This window comes from Benincasa hispida, chromosome 5 (genome assembly GCF_027475165.1).
Source record: "Benincasa hispida cultivar pf3 chromosome 5, pf3_genome.v1.1, whole genome shotgun sequence".
Classification (NCBI taxonomy): domain Eukaryota; kingdom Viridiplantae; phylum Streptophyta; class Magnoliopsida; order Cucurbitales; family Cucurbitaceae; genus Benincasa; species Benincasa hispida.
Window position 1 is genome coordinate 41,257,016 of NC_143482.1, and position 15,882 is coordinate 41,272,897.

At 34.0% G+C, this 15,882-nt stretch overlaps 1 pseudogene; it reads right to left on the reverse strand.

Annotated features, from left to right (window-relative positions):
• Window positions 1–560: 560 nt before the first annotated feature.
• Window positions 561–15,087, reverse strand: LOC150036145 (uncharacterized; annotated as a pseudogene).
• Window positions 15,088–15,882: the final 795 nt, after the last annotated feature.

Genomic DNA, 15,882 nt, shown 5'->3' on the forward strand with positions numbered 1-15,882 from the left:
GTCGGTTGCAACCAACATTAAAGGTCTTCAGTGAAATTTTCAAGCGACATTAAAGGTCTTTAATGTTGGTTGCAACCGACATTAAAGCCTGTGTTATTTTTTTTAATTCTTAACCGACATTGAACCCAAATCTGTCTGTTTTTTTTTTTTAATTCCGTTGCCAAATCCATTTTTTTGGTCGATAAGTTAAAAACGACATTATATGTCTCGTGTTGGGTCAGGAAATGTCCATCATTGTTTTATATTAAAAAGTATAAAAAAATTTGCATGGCAAGCCCATCAATATTTGTCTTCCACCTATGAATTTATCCACAAACAAGAATCAATATTTACAATCCAATACATATACTCATCAAAATATGAAATAAACACACATCAACATTTGCATAACAATACCAGAACCAGACTTTCATAGAATACTTACATCAAGCCATCATTTCTCTCATTCACAAATAACAATTAGTACTAATTTCATTCACAAAGATCATGGTTAGATAAATTTACATTCATTCTAAGCTAGCATTTATATTCTATTGAGACCAAAAACAAGAATTACATCCTTACACAAATCGGCCAACAAAACTTGCCCATTGGGTTCGAATTACGTCAATCTCTCCTTGCGTATATGCATCTTTTGTATTGAACTACAAAAAGGAAAAAAAATGATAATTTCAACATAAGTTTACATCCATTTATTAAATTAAAGCTAGTACTATATAAAAAAAAAATAAATAATTTACATATGAGGCTAGTAATGGGAGTAGTAGGATTATGCACTATTTCATGTATATACTTTTGCACATAGTACCCGCATCCTACAGAATCTAATTGACGAGGGCACTACATATAAAAAAGTTGAAAACAATTGTTAAATTGTTATAAAGAAGTCGAATGAACATAAATTGTTAAAAAAATGAATGCAAATTTACCTTTACAAGTTTCCATTTTGGAGAAGACCGATGGTGTTGAAGATCATGCTTGGCTTGCCATGTTTTCAATCCACTAAATAGTTTAAAAACATTAGTTATACATAAATACTTCAATTAACAGCTAAGAAATTTCAATTAAACTTACATATTTATAACTCCATAAAAATCCTCTTGAACCTTACTTCGAAGAGAGTCCAAAACATAAACACAATTTTTTTGTAGATTGATTACAATCAATATCCAATGATAACTATAATAAGCAACAATTTTGAAATATTAGTACGTGTATAATGCAAATTAAAAATAACTTAAGAACTTGTATCAACATATTGTGTTATATGGAATGAGGACTAACTGGCCTAAATTAGCTGATTCTAGTTGATTGGCTAAATTTATGAATCGGATATCTTGAGACTTCACGTGTGGCGATATTCTTGCTTGATCAATTATAAAAAAAAAACTTCTTCGTAATATCATGACCACATTCATCCAAAGATACCTAAACAGAGTAATAGTTATTATTTATAAACATTAAACAAAGTATACATGAGTGAATCAAGATGAGTAATACTTACCAATGTATGTTAAAATACAAATGTAGCCTATTTCAACCATATTGCAATATTGGATCAGATCATCGCGACCTAAATAAATAAATTTGTCTCTTTCAAATATATGCTCGTCCAAAGTTATACGGATCATGTCTACATCGTTCATGTTATGCATGACATGTCTGTTCAATATTTTGATAGTACCATTGGCATTAGTATATTTTGAGGATTGGCTGATGCTCTTAATTGTTGAATGGTCCTACCATAACCAAAGTTACGAAAATTCAAAGTAGGAAAAATAATAAATAACCAAACTCATATATTGAAAAAGAGACATACTGTTTTCTCGTCAACCACAAATACAAGTTCACGAGGCCATTTTACGAAGTTGCCCATTGCTTAATTTAAGAACTCTATTTTAGCCTTCACAGGAATTGGTATAGGCAAATCTTCTCCAATGACAATGTCAATCAAAACTTTAACATTTAAGTATCACACATCATCATCAAATGTTGTGGCTACTATAGCAATATTATCTACAGTTCCTATAGCCAAATAGCATGGTGTCCCCTTAACAAATTTAAAAGAACTTATGTCATGCATGGTTAAGCACGTACAATATGATTAAAATTTAAAAGTCACAACAAATAAATTACCTCCAAATCTTCTTTAGACATCTTCTCAGTATCTTCTTCTTTAGACATCTTCTTAGTATCTTCTTCAGATGCACTTAGCGCAACACTTCCAACAGATGATTTGGACTGATAAGATTGTCTGATGTGAGTTCTTTCTCTTGACACTTTACCATGTCGAACATTTTTTTATTAGAGCCTCCTTCAATTTCTTGGCTCATAGAGGACTTTGGTTTTACTAATTTGAAATATTCAGAATGAGAAACAAAATCACCCATTCCTCTAACACGTCCCCAATGTTCTTCCGTACCCAATGCTTCGGTGAGAACATCTCCACCTTCATGAACTTCAGCCAATTTATCCTGTAAAACATATTAAAATTTTCACACAATATCTATATCATCTTAAACTTATATATATGTCATCTTAAATTTTGCATAATATATACTTACAATCCGATTGGCACATTCTCAAGTAACTTCATCAAAGTATTCATTATTCTTTCCTTTTCTTACTTCTTTCCATAAAGTCGCCCGATAAGAAGGGTCATTCGATAGGTTCTACATGAACATACATATTTAATTAGCATAAATATATTAGAATAAAATATTTAATTTAAGTCGAATAACTCACTAATTCTTGGGCAAGATTCACATAGCCCTTCCGAGAAATGTGGTGATTATATACACATTCCGCACGTCTTTCTTTTTTAACATGACTGATTTTCTGTACAACAAATCTAGTTGAAGTTACCTATCAAAACAATGATAATGTTGACATGTAATTTATTGTGAATGACTTACCTCCCATTCTTCACTTAATCATTCATTGACGAACAATGTCCAATGATCTTGCTCTATATGAGAATATTGTTGGGGTGGAAATTGCAAGACCGAGGGTTCATCCTTAAATGGAAGTATGAACTTTTGAGTCAATGTTGTCTTGAAAGTCCAAAACTTCCTAGATGCAAACATTAGTATACAATGTTTGGACTTAAAGTCCACATTGAACGACATCTGCACAATGAAAAAAGTAGTTAATCAATAAATTAATAAACTATTATGCACATGAATTAAAAGTTTAGAAAACATACCGCTACACAATAAAAAAGTTTGTCTTTTAAATGGTTTGGAACTTTTTTCCAAGAATCATACGTTATAGGAATTTGTTGTCGAACACATACTCCTATATAACTCTACATCTTCTTTGCTCCAGATCCAACCGGTTGTCCATGTTCATTATAATCGATGGTCAACCGTTGCCAAGATGTCCTTATTTGTGCCAACTCAGACATTGTAGTTAGGCCACGTGGTATACTTATTCTGCTATGTTTTTGTGGGATCATATTTCTATCATCCTCGCTGCTACTTGTTGAAGTTTCCATGTCAATCTGCACAAAAAAAAAAAAAAAAAACATTACTCACACAAAAACATATAATCTTAATATCTAAATACATATAACCATAGTAAATGACATACCATGTTTAATACATTATTTATCAACCCATCGACATGTCTAATGTATGTGGATGTTGTATCATCAATCTCAGTAAATGTATCAACATTGGGCATTCTTTGCATACCTCCATAACCACACTCTTGTAGCATATCTCCTATTTCATCTTCATAAAAATCATCCTCAATTGTTCGTTGTGGAGATGTTAAAATAATTGACCAACTCGAATTTGCGGGATCTTTTACATAGAACACTTGTTTTGTTTGAAAGGCTAAAATAAATGGGTCTGATTTATGTCCAATACATTTGAGGTCCACAATAGTAAACCCAAATTCGTCTGTTTTGACTCTAGTTTTATTCTCAACCCAATTACATTTGAATAAAATAAATGATAATCCATGATAGTCAAGCTCCCATATTTCTTGTATTACACCATAAAAGGTCATATCTGACATGATGGGTCTTTTATCCTTAGCACTAGAGACTTGCATTATGGTAGTCATTATACTAACTCCACTATTTTGAACCCTCCTAACATCATCGCGATTCTTTGTGTGATAGTAGTAACCATTGACCACATAACCAGAATATTTTGCCACAGTTGGACAAGGTCCATTAGCTATACATCTCAAAGAAGGCGATATGGAATTTTTGGGAACTTTGAACGCTAGTGCAACCTACGATATATTTCATAATATTTTAGTAGTTAACATTTAATTATACATCAAATAGTAGGTCTCTAGAGATTACCCGTGTGGAAAACCACCGACTGAATGTATGATTATGGTCTTCTTGAAGCCACTTTCTACTTTTATTTTTACCAGAATTGAGCTTAGACAAAATATCGATATGTTGCCTATTATAAATTACAAAGTTAGTAGATTATTGAACAATCAAGTAACCTAAAACGAAAATAAGATGGAGATTGTTGCGTTGGAAAAGGAGAGGAAAATAAGTATGCAACTTATGTTATGCGTTGATCTCCACGCGTCATGGTCATGTTGGACTAGAAAACATGCAATATGCATTCAAGCATGTATGCGATGACCATGCGTTCCTGTCATAAGTTTTCTCACTTTTTCACCAAGTATAACGAGAATGCAAGTTTCTCGGGATAATCCAAAGTCGAATACAGGGACTTACAACTCAATGTTTGTGAAGTAATGTATTTGAGGCAATGAATAAAAGTAAAAAGATAAAGGTAAAGGATTATGAACTACTCCTACTTCTAACTAGACAGATTGAGCAATGGAAGTTTAACTATGAGAATTGATAGATATGCAACAGTCGTTAACACATAATAAAGTTCATGATGTTAGGTCGCCCTAGTAATCCCAACTCACCACACTAATGCATCGTGCACCTCTCGGTGGCTGGTCGCTTGCTTATATCTCTATAATGCATGGTAACATCGAGCATAAGATCGTGCCTATCTCTAGGAACAATGCATACTTTGCTTTAGTGTGTTCCACTACTCACTCTCTCGGGCTATTAGTTATGGCTAATCAGCTCATAGACAAGCATTGCAACAGCCTATAGACAAACATTGCTACAACCTCACACCAAGCGAAGAAGGTGAACTCACTATGCTCTCACAACGCACACCTCTCGGTGGGTTGCTACATGCGCCCTATCTTTAGGCTACACGATTGAGTATGAGATCGCCTTTGATAACTAAACAATGAAAGTAATCGATGACGGAGATGAAGAAGATGAAGAAGATGGCATTGAAGGAATTAAGATATGCATTGATTACAAAATGTCTTAATATCTTAAGCTAAAATGTAATACAATACAGAGACAAGAGGAGAAATGGAAGGCTCGATGAAAACAATCTCTTGCTTTTCATCCGAAATGCGTCAAGGCTGCTGGTGGCGCCATGGATGGATGGTAGAGACATCTCTCTCGAGGTCTATCTCCAGCAAAAACTCCGTCGTCACTCGGAATGGCTTGTAGAGGTGAAGAATCCTCAAAGAAAATCTCACTCATGCTCTTATCTATGATCGCAAGCATCTGCCTTAAGGCAGAAGCTCGGATGCTTTGAAGTGAAGGTCCAAGGTGCTATTTATAGAGTTTAAACACCGACAGTGATCATGATTGCATTCTGCCTCACTGCTGCCTTTGTCGCGATATGGGCAATGTCACATCATCTTATCTTGTTGATGCTCCCAAGGTATGCATTCGAGCTTATTTCTTCTGAATTGCCAATACATTCCATCTACCTTGCGAGTAGTCTTTTATCACAATTATCACTCTGTGGACACAACATTCCATGCGACGAACTAATCTTTATGACAATCAACTCATGCAGTCAACTTTGCAGCAGTCTGAGACCGACACATGCGATCAATTCCTTTATTATCTGCAAAAATGGACATTTTGACGTGGAATAACGCATGGTATAGAGTTATTGAGGATTTTTCGTGCTGATTGACACAAGCTCGCTTTTCACATGAATTTTTAGTATTATCAACGCATATTATGTTTATTAGCTCTCATAATTCTAAATAAAAGGCAACAATAGCTTATATTTCTACGAGCTATCAGAGATCTACATACTCAACATAAGAAAGCACATTATTTACATTTTGAATGACATAAATATGAGCTTGATCCAACTCATCCTTACTCGGTCTGATAAAAGAAGTAGCTGACAATGCTCTATCAATATTTGAATTCGCTTTCTTTGTTGATGAGTTACGCCCAATAGAATTAACACCAGATACGAATTCAGAACAAAACTCTATAGTCTCTTCAACAATATAATTTTCTCCAACACATCCTTCTGATCGATTTCTATTTCGTATATAAGTTTTCAACACTTTCATGTATCGTTCAAAAGGATACATCCACCTCAAATAAACAGGTCTACAATACTCAACTTCTCTTATGAAATGCACTACAAGGTGTACCATTATTGTGAAGAATGATGGAGGAAAATACTTCTCTAAGAGGCACAGAGTGACAACGATATCCTTTGCATACCCTTTAACTGAGATGAATCGATCGCCTTGCAACATATAGCATTAAAGAAGAAGCATAGGCGAGTAATTGCAAGTCTTACATGCTTGGGTAAAATATCACGAATGGCTACCGGTAATAATTGTTGCATAAGAATGTGATGGTCATGCGACTTAAGTCCGTAAAGTTTCAAATTTGTGAGCAACACTAAGCTTTGAATGTTCGATGAATAGCCTTCAGGTACTTTAGTTTCTGATAGTTCCTTATAAAAGCTCAATTTCTCAACTCGTGTTAATGTATAACATGCAGGAGGTAAAAAGACTTTTTTCTTTCCTACTTGAAGGGCTAACTCTGATCTAATGTTCACCACCAAATCTAATCGAGTCTTCATTTCATCCTTTGTTTTACCAGGAATATCAAGCAATGTGCCAATAAGATTTACACATACATTCTTTTCAATGTGCATCATGTCTAAACAATGTCGCACATCAAGATACTTCCAGTATTCTAACTCGAAAAGAATAGGTTTTTTCTTCCAATAAGTTGAAGTGCTATCTCCACTGTACTTTTCTTTGATAGTTTTCTTACCAAATGAATATTGATACTTACTTGTTTCTGCAAGAATTTCTTCCCCACTCAATGGTTCTGGACCAAATTATAATTCTTGTGCGCCATTAAAAGCTTTATTTTGTTTCCTATATCGATGAGGGCGGGGTAGAAACTTCCGATGCCCTAGATATGTTATCTTCTTCCCTTTTGGTAAATAAATCGATGAAGTATTCTCTCCACAAATTGGACATGCATGATATCCTTTAACTGTACAACCACACAAGTTACCATACGCAGAAAAATCATTAATGGTCCATAATAAAATAGCTTTAAGCATGAAACATTATTCTTCATACGCATCGTAATATTCTACCCTATCTTTCCAAAGTTTTTTCAAGTCATCTACTAACGGAGCTAAATAAACATCTATGTCATTTCCCGGTTATTTAGGACCAGATATTAGTGCAGTCAACATAAAAAAATTTCGCTTCATGCACAACCATGGAGGTAGATTATACGTCACTAACATCACTGGCTAACAACTATATCTATTACTAAGATCTCCATGTGGATTTACCCCTTCTGTCGAAAGAGCAAGACGAAGATTTCTAGGTTCTAACCCAAACTCTGGCCACAAATTGTTTATTTTTTTTCCACGATAGGACACCTTTGGGATGTTTTCATAAACCATCTATTTATTTTTTTTTTAGCATGTCACGTCCATAAACTTGTTGTTTCTTTACTTCGAAACATTCTTTCAAATCTTGGAATTAGGGGGAAATACCACATGACTTTTGTAGGGATATTCTTAGCTCTTTCGTTTAAATTTTTTTGAAGCTTCCATCTTGACGTAACATAAATGGGGCATACAATTGCATTAGAGAGTTCTTTTCTAAACAAGCAACAATCATTTCTACATGCATGAATCTTCTCGTACTTCATTACAAGAGTACCCAACATCTTTTTTGCTTCATAATTAGAAGTTGGAATTTCATTAGGACAAGGTAATATGTCATGAATTAATTCCAACAACTCAGTGAAACTCTCATCGCTCCATCCAAATTTAGCTTTCAAATTATATAACTTTACCAATGTAGATATTTTGGAAAAATTTTACAATTTTGGTACAATGGTTTCTTCGCATCACCTAATAATTCTTCAAAATTATCAAATTTTCCACTAAAATAGTTATTGTATGCATCCTCAAACATTCCAATTGTATCATCAATATCAACATCATCCTCATCAACTTCGTCTCTTTTACTAGTAGACACATTTTCATTGTTTCTCTTAATCGGTAATGATTCACCATGAAAAATCCATGTCTGATAACTTTGATCTACACCATTAAAAAATAAGTGGTCTCTTATTTTGTTCACATCTAAGGTCTTTGCATTCACACAATTCAAACATGGACAACTCATGACATTACCCCTAAACCATACTCAGCTGACATTCTATTCATTTTCATTCATGACTTATCCATGATTGTAAAATATGCAACTTAATCTACAAAAAAATAAAATAAAATAAGCATAAAATTATGATTGTAAAATATGCATCAACAAATTTAGAACAAATAGACTTTTAAGATAAGCATCTTATAAATATTACCTTGTACTCATTATTAATGTTGTTATAAAGTCCTTTTTGTGTTAGGTGCACCTTCCCCACTTGTCAACCTTCTTAAAACACATCCAATGTAATCTTCCTATCTTCCTTCCAAATTCTCAAGAATCAAAATTTAGCCTTACACGTCAAACTTGAACCTAACAAATGAAAAACTTCACTCAAAATCATTTCATTATTGCTCAAAGGAGTTGACTCAAAGATTCTAATTCAACTACTTTCCAAAAGAACCTTACTCTAAAATAGTTTAATTCTTATCGCAATTTAACATATTCAAACAATGAATCAACAATCCTAAAAAGAAAGTCTAAGAATTTATACTATCATGTAATGTTTACTTAATAATGGAGGGCTTGAGGATAATTTTCTGTCATGAACCTGCATATAAGAATCCAGAACCTTTATTTTTTCACAAATTTATATATCATGATGGTATTTGTCAATAATTCATAAATTCAGCAAACTGTCTCATGATATCTAGATATGCTATGTGAACATCCATCAAGGAAGAAAGATCCACTTTAACCTTTTGGAGTTCAGAAAACACAAATCAAATACTCCGTTGTAAACACAAATCAAATACCATTGTGGCAGAGACCTACACATTAACCGGTTGCTTTAACTTTTATGATACCATTGTTACTTTCATTGTGGCAGAGACCATGATATAGTGACAAAAATACTATGTTGTAAACACAAATCAAATACAATGTGTAGTAGAGATAATTTTTTGAGTTTTATACCATACTCTGTTGTAAACACAAATCAAATACCATTGTTACTTTCATTGTGGCAGAGGCCTACACATTAAATTTTTATTTATGGCAGAGACGAGAACTGCTACAGATCTGAACGGCAGAGACGACCCATGGTAGAGATGACCCACTGGCAGAGACGACCAATGACCGATCACCCACTGGCAGATTTGTACCCACGGCTACAGATCTGAACATTGACGCGATGGAGATCGACGGTTGGAGACTGAAGGACAACGAACGACAAACTTGATGGAGACTGACGGAGACCGACGGACGGCCGGAGGACAACCAAGGACGAACGAATGATTCGCACGATGAAGAAGATTAGCTAGGGTTTGGGTAAGAGAGAAATGGAAACGGGGGCCGGTGTACACGATAGGGTCGAAATTTCGGAACCAGGTAAGAGAAATGGAAAAGGGGCTTTTTTTAATAAAATAAGAAAAAAATAATAATTAGACCTTTAATTCGATTTAAAACCAACATTAAAGCCCATCTTCAATGTCAGTTTAAAATCGACATTAAAGATCCTTTTTTTTTTAAAACCGACATTAAAGCCCGAAATTCTTCTAGTGAAGGTACCAAATCCTATCCATATACTTACAGATCATTTTGGCTATATACTCAAACTTGATCCTTTTTATGTCTCTATATAAAGTTTAAGTATTCAAATTATAGCCATGGGTTCGTTAGTTTATTGGATTTAGAAATTTATAAATGCAATTTACAAATTCAATAACAACTTTATTGAAAAAAAACTCAACATTATTGCAAATAGAATATGTTTAATGTCTACAAACTGTGAGTTTTAGGATATATAACCCAACAGAGGATGGTTCATCTACCACCTCCTTGCCCTTCAACTTTCATGTTGAGAGCATAATGGGGGGAGTTATAAAAAAAAGCTCGTCCTAAATAATTGTATTATTTAATTAAAAAACTAATTTTTTAATTATATTTATATATATATTATACATTAAAACCATATGTTATTTATAATATAATATATAGTTTATAGTTTATATTATATCACATATAATATAACCTATAGTTTAATGTTCTCTCATTTAACCTATAGTATTTAATATGAATCAAATTCTTATTAATTTTAACCTATAATCTTTATATGAATCACATTCATATTAATATTTGAACCATATTGAAATATTTATTTTCTCTCAAATAAAACTTTACATTATAATATATCATATATATTATTATATCTCATATAAATAATTTTATATTAATTATATCTTATAATTAATTCTCTTTATTAATTTGAACAAGGGAAATTATTTCAAATCGTAAAACAGATGAACATATTTACGAGATAAAGCAAAATTTTAGAACTATCAATGATAGAGACTGATAGACTTCTATCAGTGTCTATCAGTGACATTGATAGACATTGATAGAAGTCTATCAGTGTCTATTAGCATCTATCATTGATAGTTTTAAAATTTTGCAATATTTTGTAAATATTTTGATTCATTTTTCTATATTTAAAAATGACCCTTTGAACAATTCAAATTAATCCAAATTAATTCGATTCTTATTATCCCAATTGAGCTAACGAGAGGACTTATGGACCTACAATGTGAAGCTCCAATGATAATTGATTAATTAATTAATTAAACTATTTAATTAAATTAATCAACTTCCATTAACTACCAGTTACTCCACTAAAGACTGACAACTGCACTCTTCACACTATAGATATATTTCTATATCCATTGGATATAACCAATCAACAATGTATTAACCCTTCATAAATTGCTCATAAGTACAACTGGGCCAAAATTATTGTTTTTCCCCTGTAGTTACATCTAACTTCTTAATTACCACTGATCCCTTTAATGACTATAAGTTATAGTCCCACTATAACTGAACCCCTCTTGGTCCATGAGAGGGTTTGGCGCTACATTGCTCAAGCCCCGGAATCAGTCCTTAAAGGAGGAACTTATCCACTTACCCTAAGTATAAGGCGAGAATGAATTCCGACTTGTGTTGTTGCGTTCCCAATTTCCCAATAAGAGGAATCCCTATCATGATAGCATATTGAGTCTGCGAAATTGGCCACTCTCAACCAGACAACTCAAAGGACCGCCTTCATAGGTAGAAGTTCACAACTCACTCAAGATTCGGGTCAAGTCATTTGTGGTCATCCTGGTAAAATGTAAGTCTCTTCTAACGACGGTGTTATATAGAGAGACTATTCATTTTGTGGTCTGATCTTATACAAACTCGTTAAGATAGAATACATCTACCACATATCTCCACATAAATAATTAAGATCAAATCATTTATAGTAGTTTACAACAATTATAACAACTACAAAGTACAACTACAAAGTAGGTTGTATTCTAGTGTTACCAGGATAAGGTAACCAGTCTTATCCATCTACTATAGACCATTTAAGTTATTACTTAAACATGTTCCACTTGTATGTCCACATACATGTTTAAGTTACAGAAAATAACCCTAGATCTCAGTTTATTGATTTTTGTGTGTTAATGCAACTAAATGTCGAATAAAATACTACTTAATTTATTAGATAAATAAAATACTTGTACAATCCAATTACAAACTATAAGACCATGAGATTTAAGGCATCAACCCTAACAATCTTCCACTTGTTCTAAAGTTAGTAGAGTGTACATAAAGAAAGTACAATTAAGTATATACACAAAAAAACAAGAAACTATGGGATACAATACGTGCCCCGTAAAATCTCCCACTTGCCCTAGACGAAATGTGACCTGTTTCGCAAACCCAGACTCTCCAGGTTACCCTCAAACACCTTTTCCGTAAGGGCCTTTTTTAAACGGATCAACAACGTTGTGCTCCGAAGCAATCTTCATGACAATCACGTTCCCTCGATGTACAATCTCCCATATCAAGTGATACTTGCGATCAATATGCTTTCCCTGCTTGTGGCTCCTAGGCTTCCTAGAATTAGCTACAACACCACTATTATCACAATAGAGTGTGATGGGCCTTGACATGTCTAGAAAAACTTTTAGATCATTCAAGATTCCTGTCCTTGGCAGCTTCACAAGCCACTACATATTCTACCTCCATAATGGAGTCAACAATACACCCCTACTTGGTGCTTCTCCAGACTACAACAACTTTATTAAGAGTAAATATTGATCATAAAGTGGATTTCCTAGAATCCCTACCAGTCTGAAAATTAGAGTTAGTGTATCCTGTAAGAATCAAATCCTCGGACCTATACACAAGCATAGTTTCTCGTTCTCCTAGGATACCTGAGGATCATTTTAACAGTTGTCCAGTGATCTAATCCTAGATTAAACTGATATCTACTGACTACCCCCACTGCATAGCAAATGTCAAGTCTAGTACATAACATTGTATACATTAGGCTGCAATGACCGATGCGTAGAGGGTCCATTCATTTCCTCAATCTTACGTCTGGAATTGGGTCGCCAGCCACTGTTTTATGTCAGTTAGTAAACCTACATCATTCCCAATGAGTAGGATATCGTTTACGTATAATACTAAAAAAGCCACTGAATTGTTGATGATTTTCTTGTATACACAAGGTTCATCAACATTTTGATCAAAGCCATAAGATTTGACCACAGTATCAAACCTTATATTCTAAGATGAAGAAGCTTATTTCAGTCCATAAATGGACTGATTGAGCTTGCAGATCTTTTTCTCTTAACTTTAGGTTATGAATCCCTCTGGTTGTTACATATAGATGGTCTCCTCATGATTGCCCTTCGAAAAGACAGTTTTGACATCCATTTTCCAAATCTTCTAGCCATAATATGTGGCAATGGACATGAGTATCTGGAAAGCCTTTAACATTGCAACATGTGAGAAATCCTACTCATAGTCAACTCCCTCAACCTGGGTATAACACTTTTCCTCCAGTCTAGCCTTGAAGGTTTGAACCTTACTAGTTGCACCTCTTTTTCTTTTATAGATCCATCTACAACCTATAGGCTTTACCCCATCAGATCGGTCTACTAGATCCCACACTAAATTGAAGTATATAGACTCCATTTTGAGATTCATAAATGTGATCCATTCATCTTTATCTACAACATCCATTGCTTGTTTATAAGATAATAGATCCTCAACTTTGCCTTCAGATATGATGGTTAGGGTTTTTGTTAAACTCATATAACGAACAGGCGGGTTCGCAACCCTCCTACTACGTCGAGGCTCCCTTAACAGTTGAGGTGGATGTGACCTACTAGAAGAACCTATATCAACAACTCTTGTTGATGTACTAGGCTCTTCAGCAACTCTTGTTAACGGTTCGGTTGTTTCATTGGAGAGGTCATTTAATATTATCTTACTGAGCAGTTTGTGCTCCTTTATATGGTTCTATTTTAAAAATGTAGCATTTGTCAACACAAAAAGTTTATTATCTTTAGGATCTTAGAAGAAGCCACCTCTCGTTCCTTTGAGGTAGCCTGCAAATAGACATAATTTTGAACGAGGTTCCAATTTCTTAGAATTAGCCTTAAGCACATATGTTGAGCAACCCCAAATCCTAAAATGGTGTAAACTATCTTTACAACCATTCCATAATTCCAAATATGTTTTAGAAACACTCTTAGATTGAACACAGTTCAAAATATTGGCTACATTCTAAATTGTATAACCCCAGAACGAATCAAGTAAAGTACGTAACACATCATAGATTGAACCATATCTAATAATGTTCAATTTCTCCTTTCTGATACACCGTTTTGCTGAGGAGTACCAGGAGCCAAGAGTTGGGATACAATTCCATGTTCCATCAAATAGTCCTAGAATTTTAAATCTATATATTCTCCACTTCGATCAAACCATAGTGTCTTTATTGTTTTACTTAATGCATTTTCAACTTTAGCCTTGTACTCCTTGAACTTTTCAAGGGCTTTATACTTATATTACATTAAGTAAAAATACTCGTACCTTGAATAATCATCTGTGGAGGTGATGAAATAATCAAACCCTCCTCTTGCCTTAACATTCATAGGACCACAAAGGTCTGAATGTACAAGTTCTAAGGGTTCTTTTGCTCTATGACCTTTTTCAGTACAAGGTATTTTAGTCATTTTTCCTTCAATGCTTGACTCATAAAGAATTTTCTTCTAACTTTTTAAATATAAAAATAATTTTAAAATATTTACACTTTATAGCAAAAAGTTCCAAAATTTTTCCCTATATATGTGTGTATGTGTGTATGTGTGTGTGTGTGTATGTATGTATGTATATTATAGAACCCTAACTTAAAATGAATGCCCTTTGCTCTGTGCCTCTGCCTCCAGCCTCATCACTCCCTCTCCCTCACGCCTCATCACCCAAGTTTGAGTCTCACCCTCACAGTCACTCACAGCTCCGAGTCAACGACTTACCTCTGCCCGGAATACGCGACTCGAATCCTGCTCCCTAACAGTCACCGCCTCACGTCAATCTTCCTCTCGCGAGTTCCTCTCCTTCACGACACCGGCTCGAGTTCGAGTCTCACCCTCACGGCCTCACCCTGTCGCTGTCCCCCATCCCACCCACAAAACTCCGGTCCACCACCCATCCACCAGACTTGCTCCCTTGCTGGCGTTCGATCAGTCTTCCTCCGTGTCCCTCTGTAAGATCTACCATCTGAAGCGTCGCCGACGTCTTTTCGTTCCAAGGTATGTCCGAAATCTAAATATCCACTTTCTAATATGATTTGTGATTTGTGTAGAAGATAAAATGAGTTATAGTTTTTTTTTTTTTTTTTTTTTTTTTTGTTATTTCTGAATCGTTAGAAATCCGAAGGTATGTACGATTTTTGGTATGTTTTATCTCTGATTTGATCTATTAGAAATCCAAATATGATTTTTTTGTATGTCTGAAATTACTAGTTGTTTGATTTTGTGATTATTTTGTTATTTGTTTACTATTTGTAGGTGAAATTTGAAAATTACTCTATCGAATAATAATGTGTTAGAACAAGGTGGTTCGACTCCAAAATCTATGAACATGAGCGAATCAACCCTAATAAATAGTGTTTCTAGTGGTAATGATCAATCTACGCATATTACTTTAGATACCGATGATAATGAAGATGTACTAAAAAGTAATAGGTTGATGTCAGTAGTATGGAACAATTATAAAAGACAAAAAATAAATGACATCATGAAAGCAATATGTAATTATTATGGAAAAAAGATAGGAGTGGAATCTAAAAATGGGACAAAGCATTTACATAACCATTTTAAAATTTGTCCCTTACGGAGACAAAGAGTCATTAGGCAATCATGTTTGAGACCCACTAAAACCAATGAAGAAAAAGTAGTCCTAAATCTGACCTTCTTTGATTATGAAGCTTCTAGAAGAGATCTGCTTGTACTATAATTTTACATGTATATCCAATAAACATGGTTGAACACAAAGGATTTAGAAAGTTTTTGA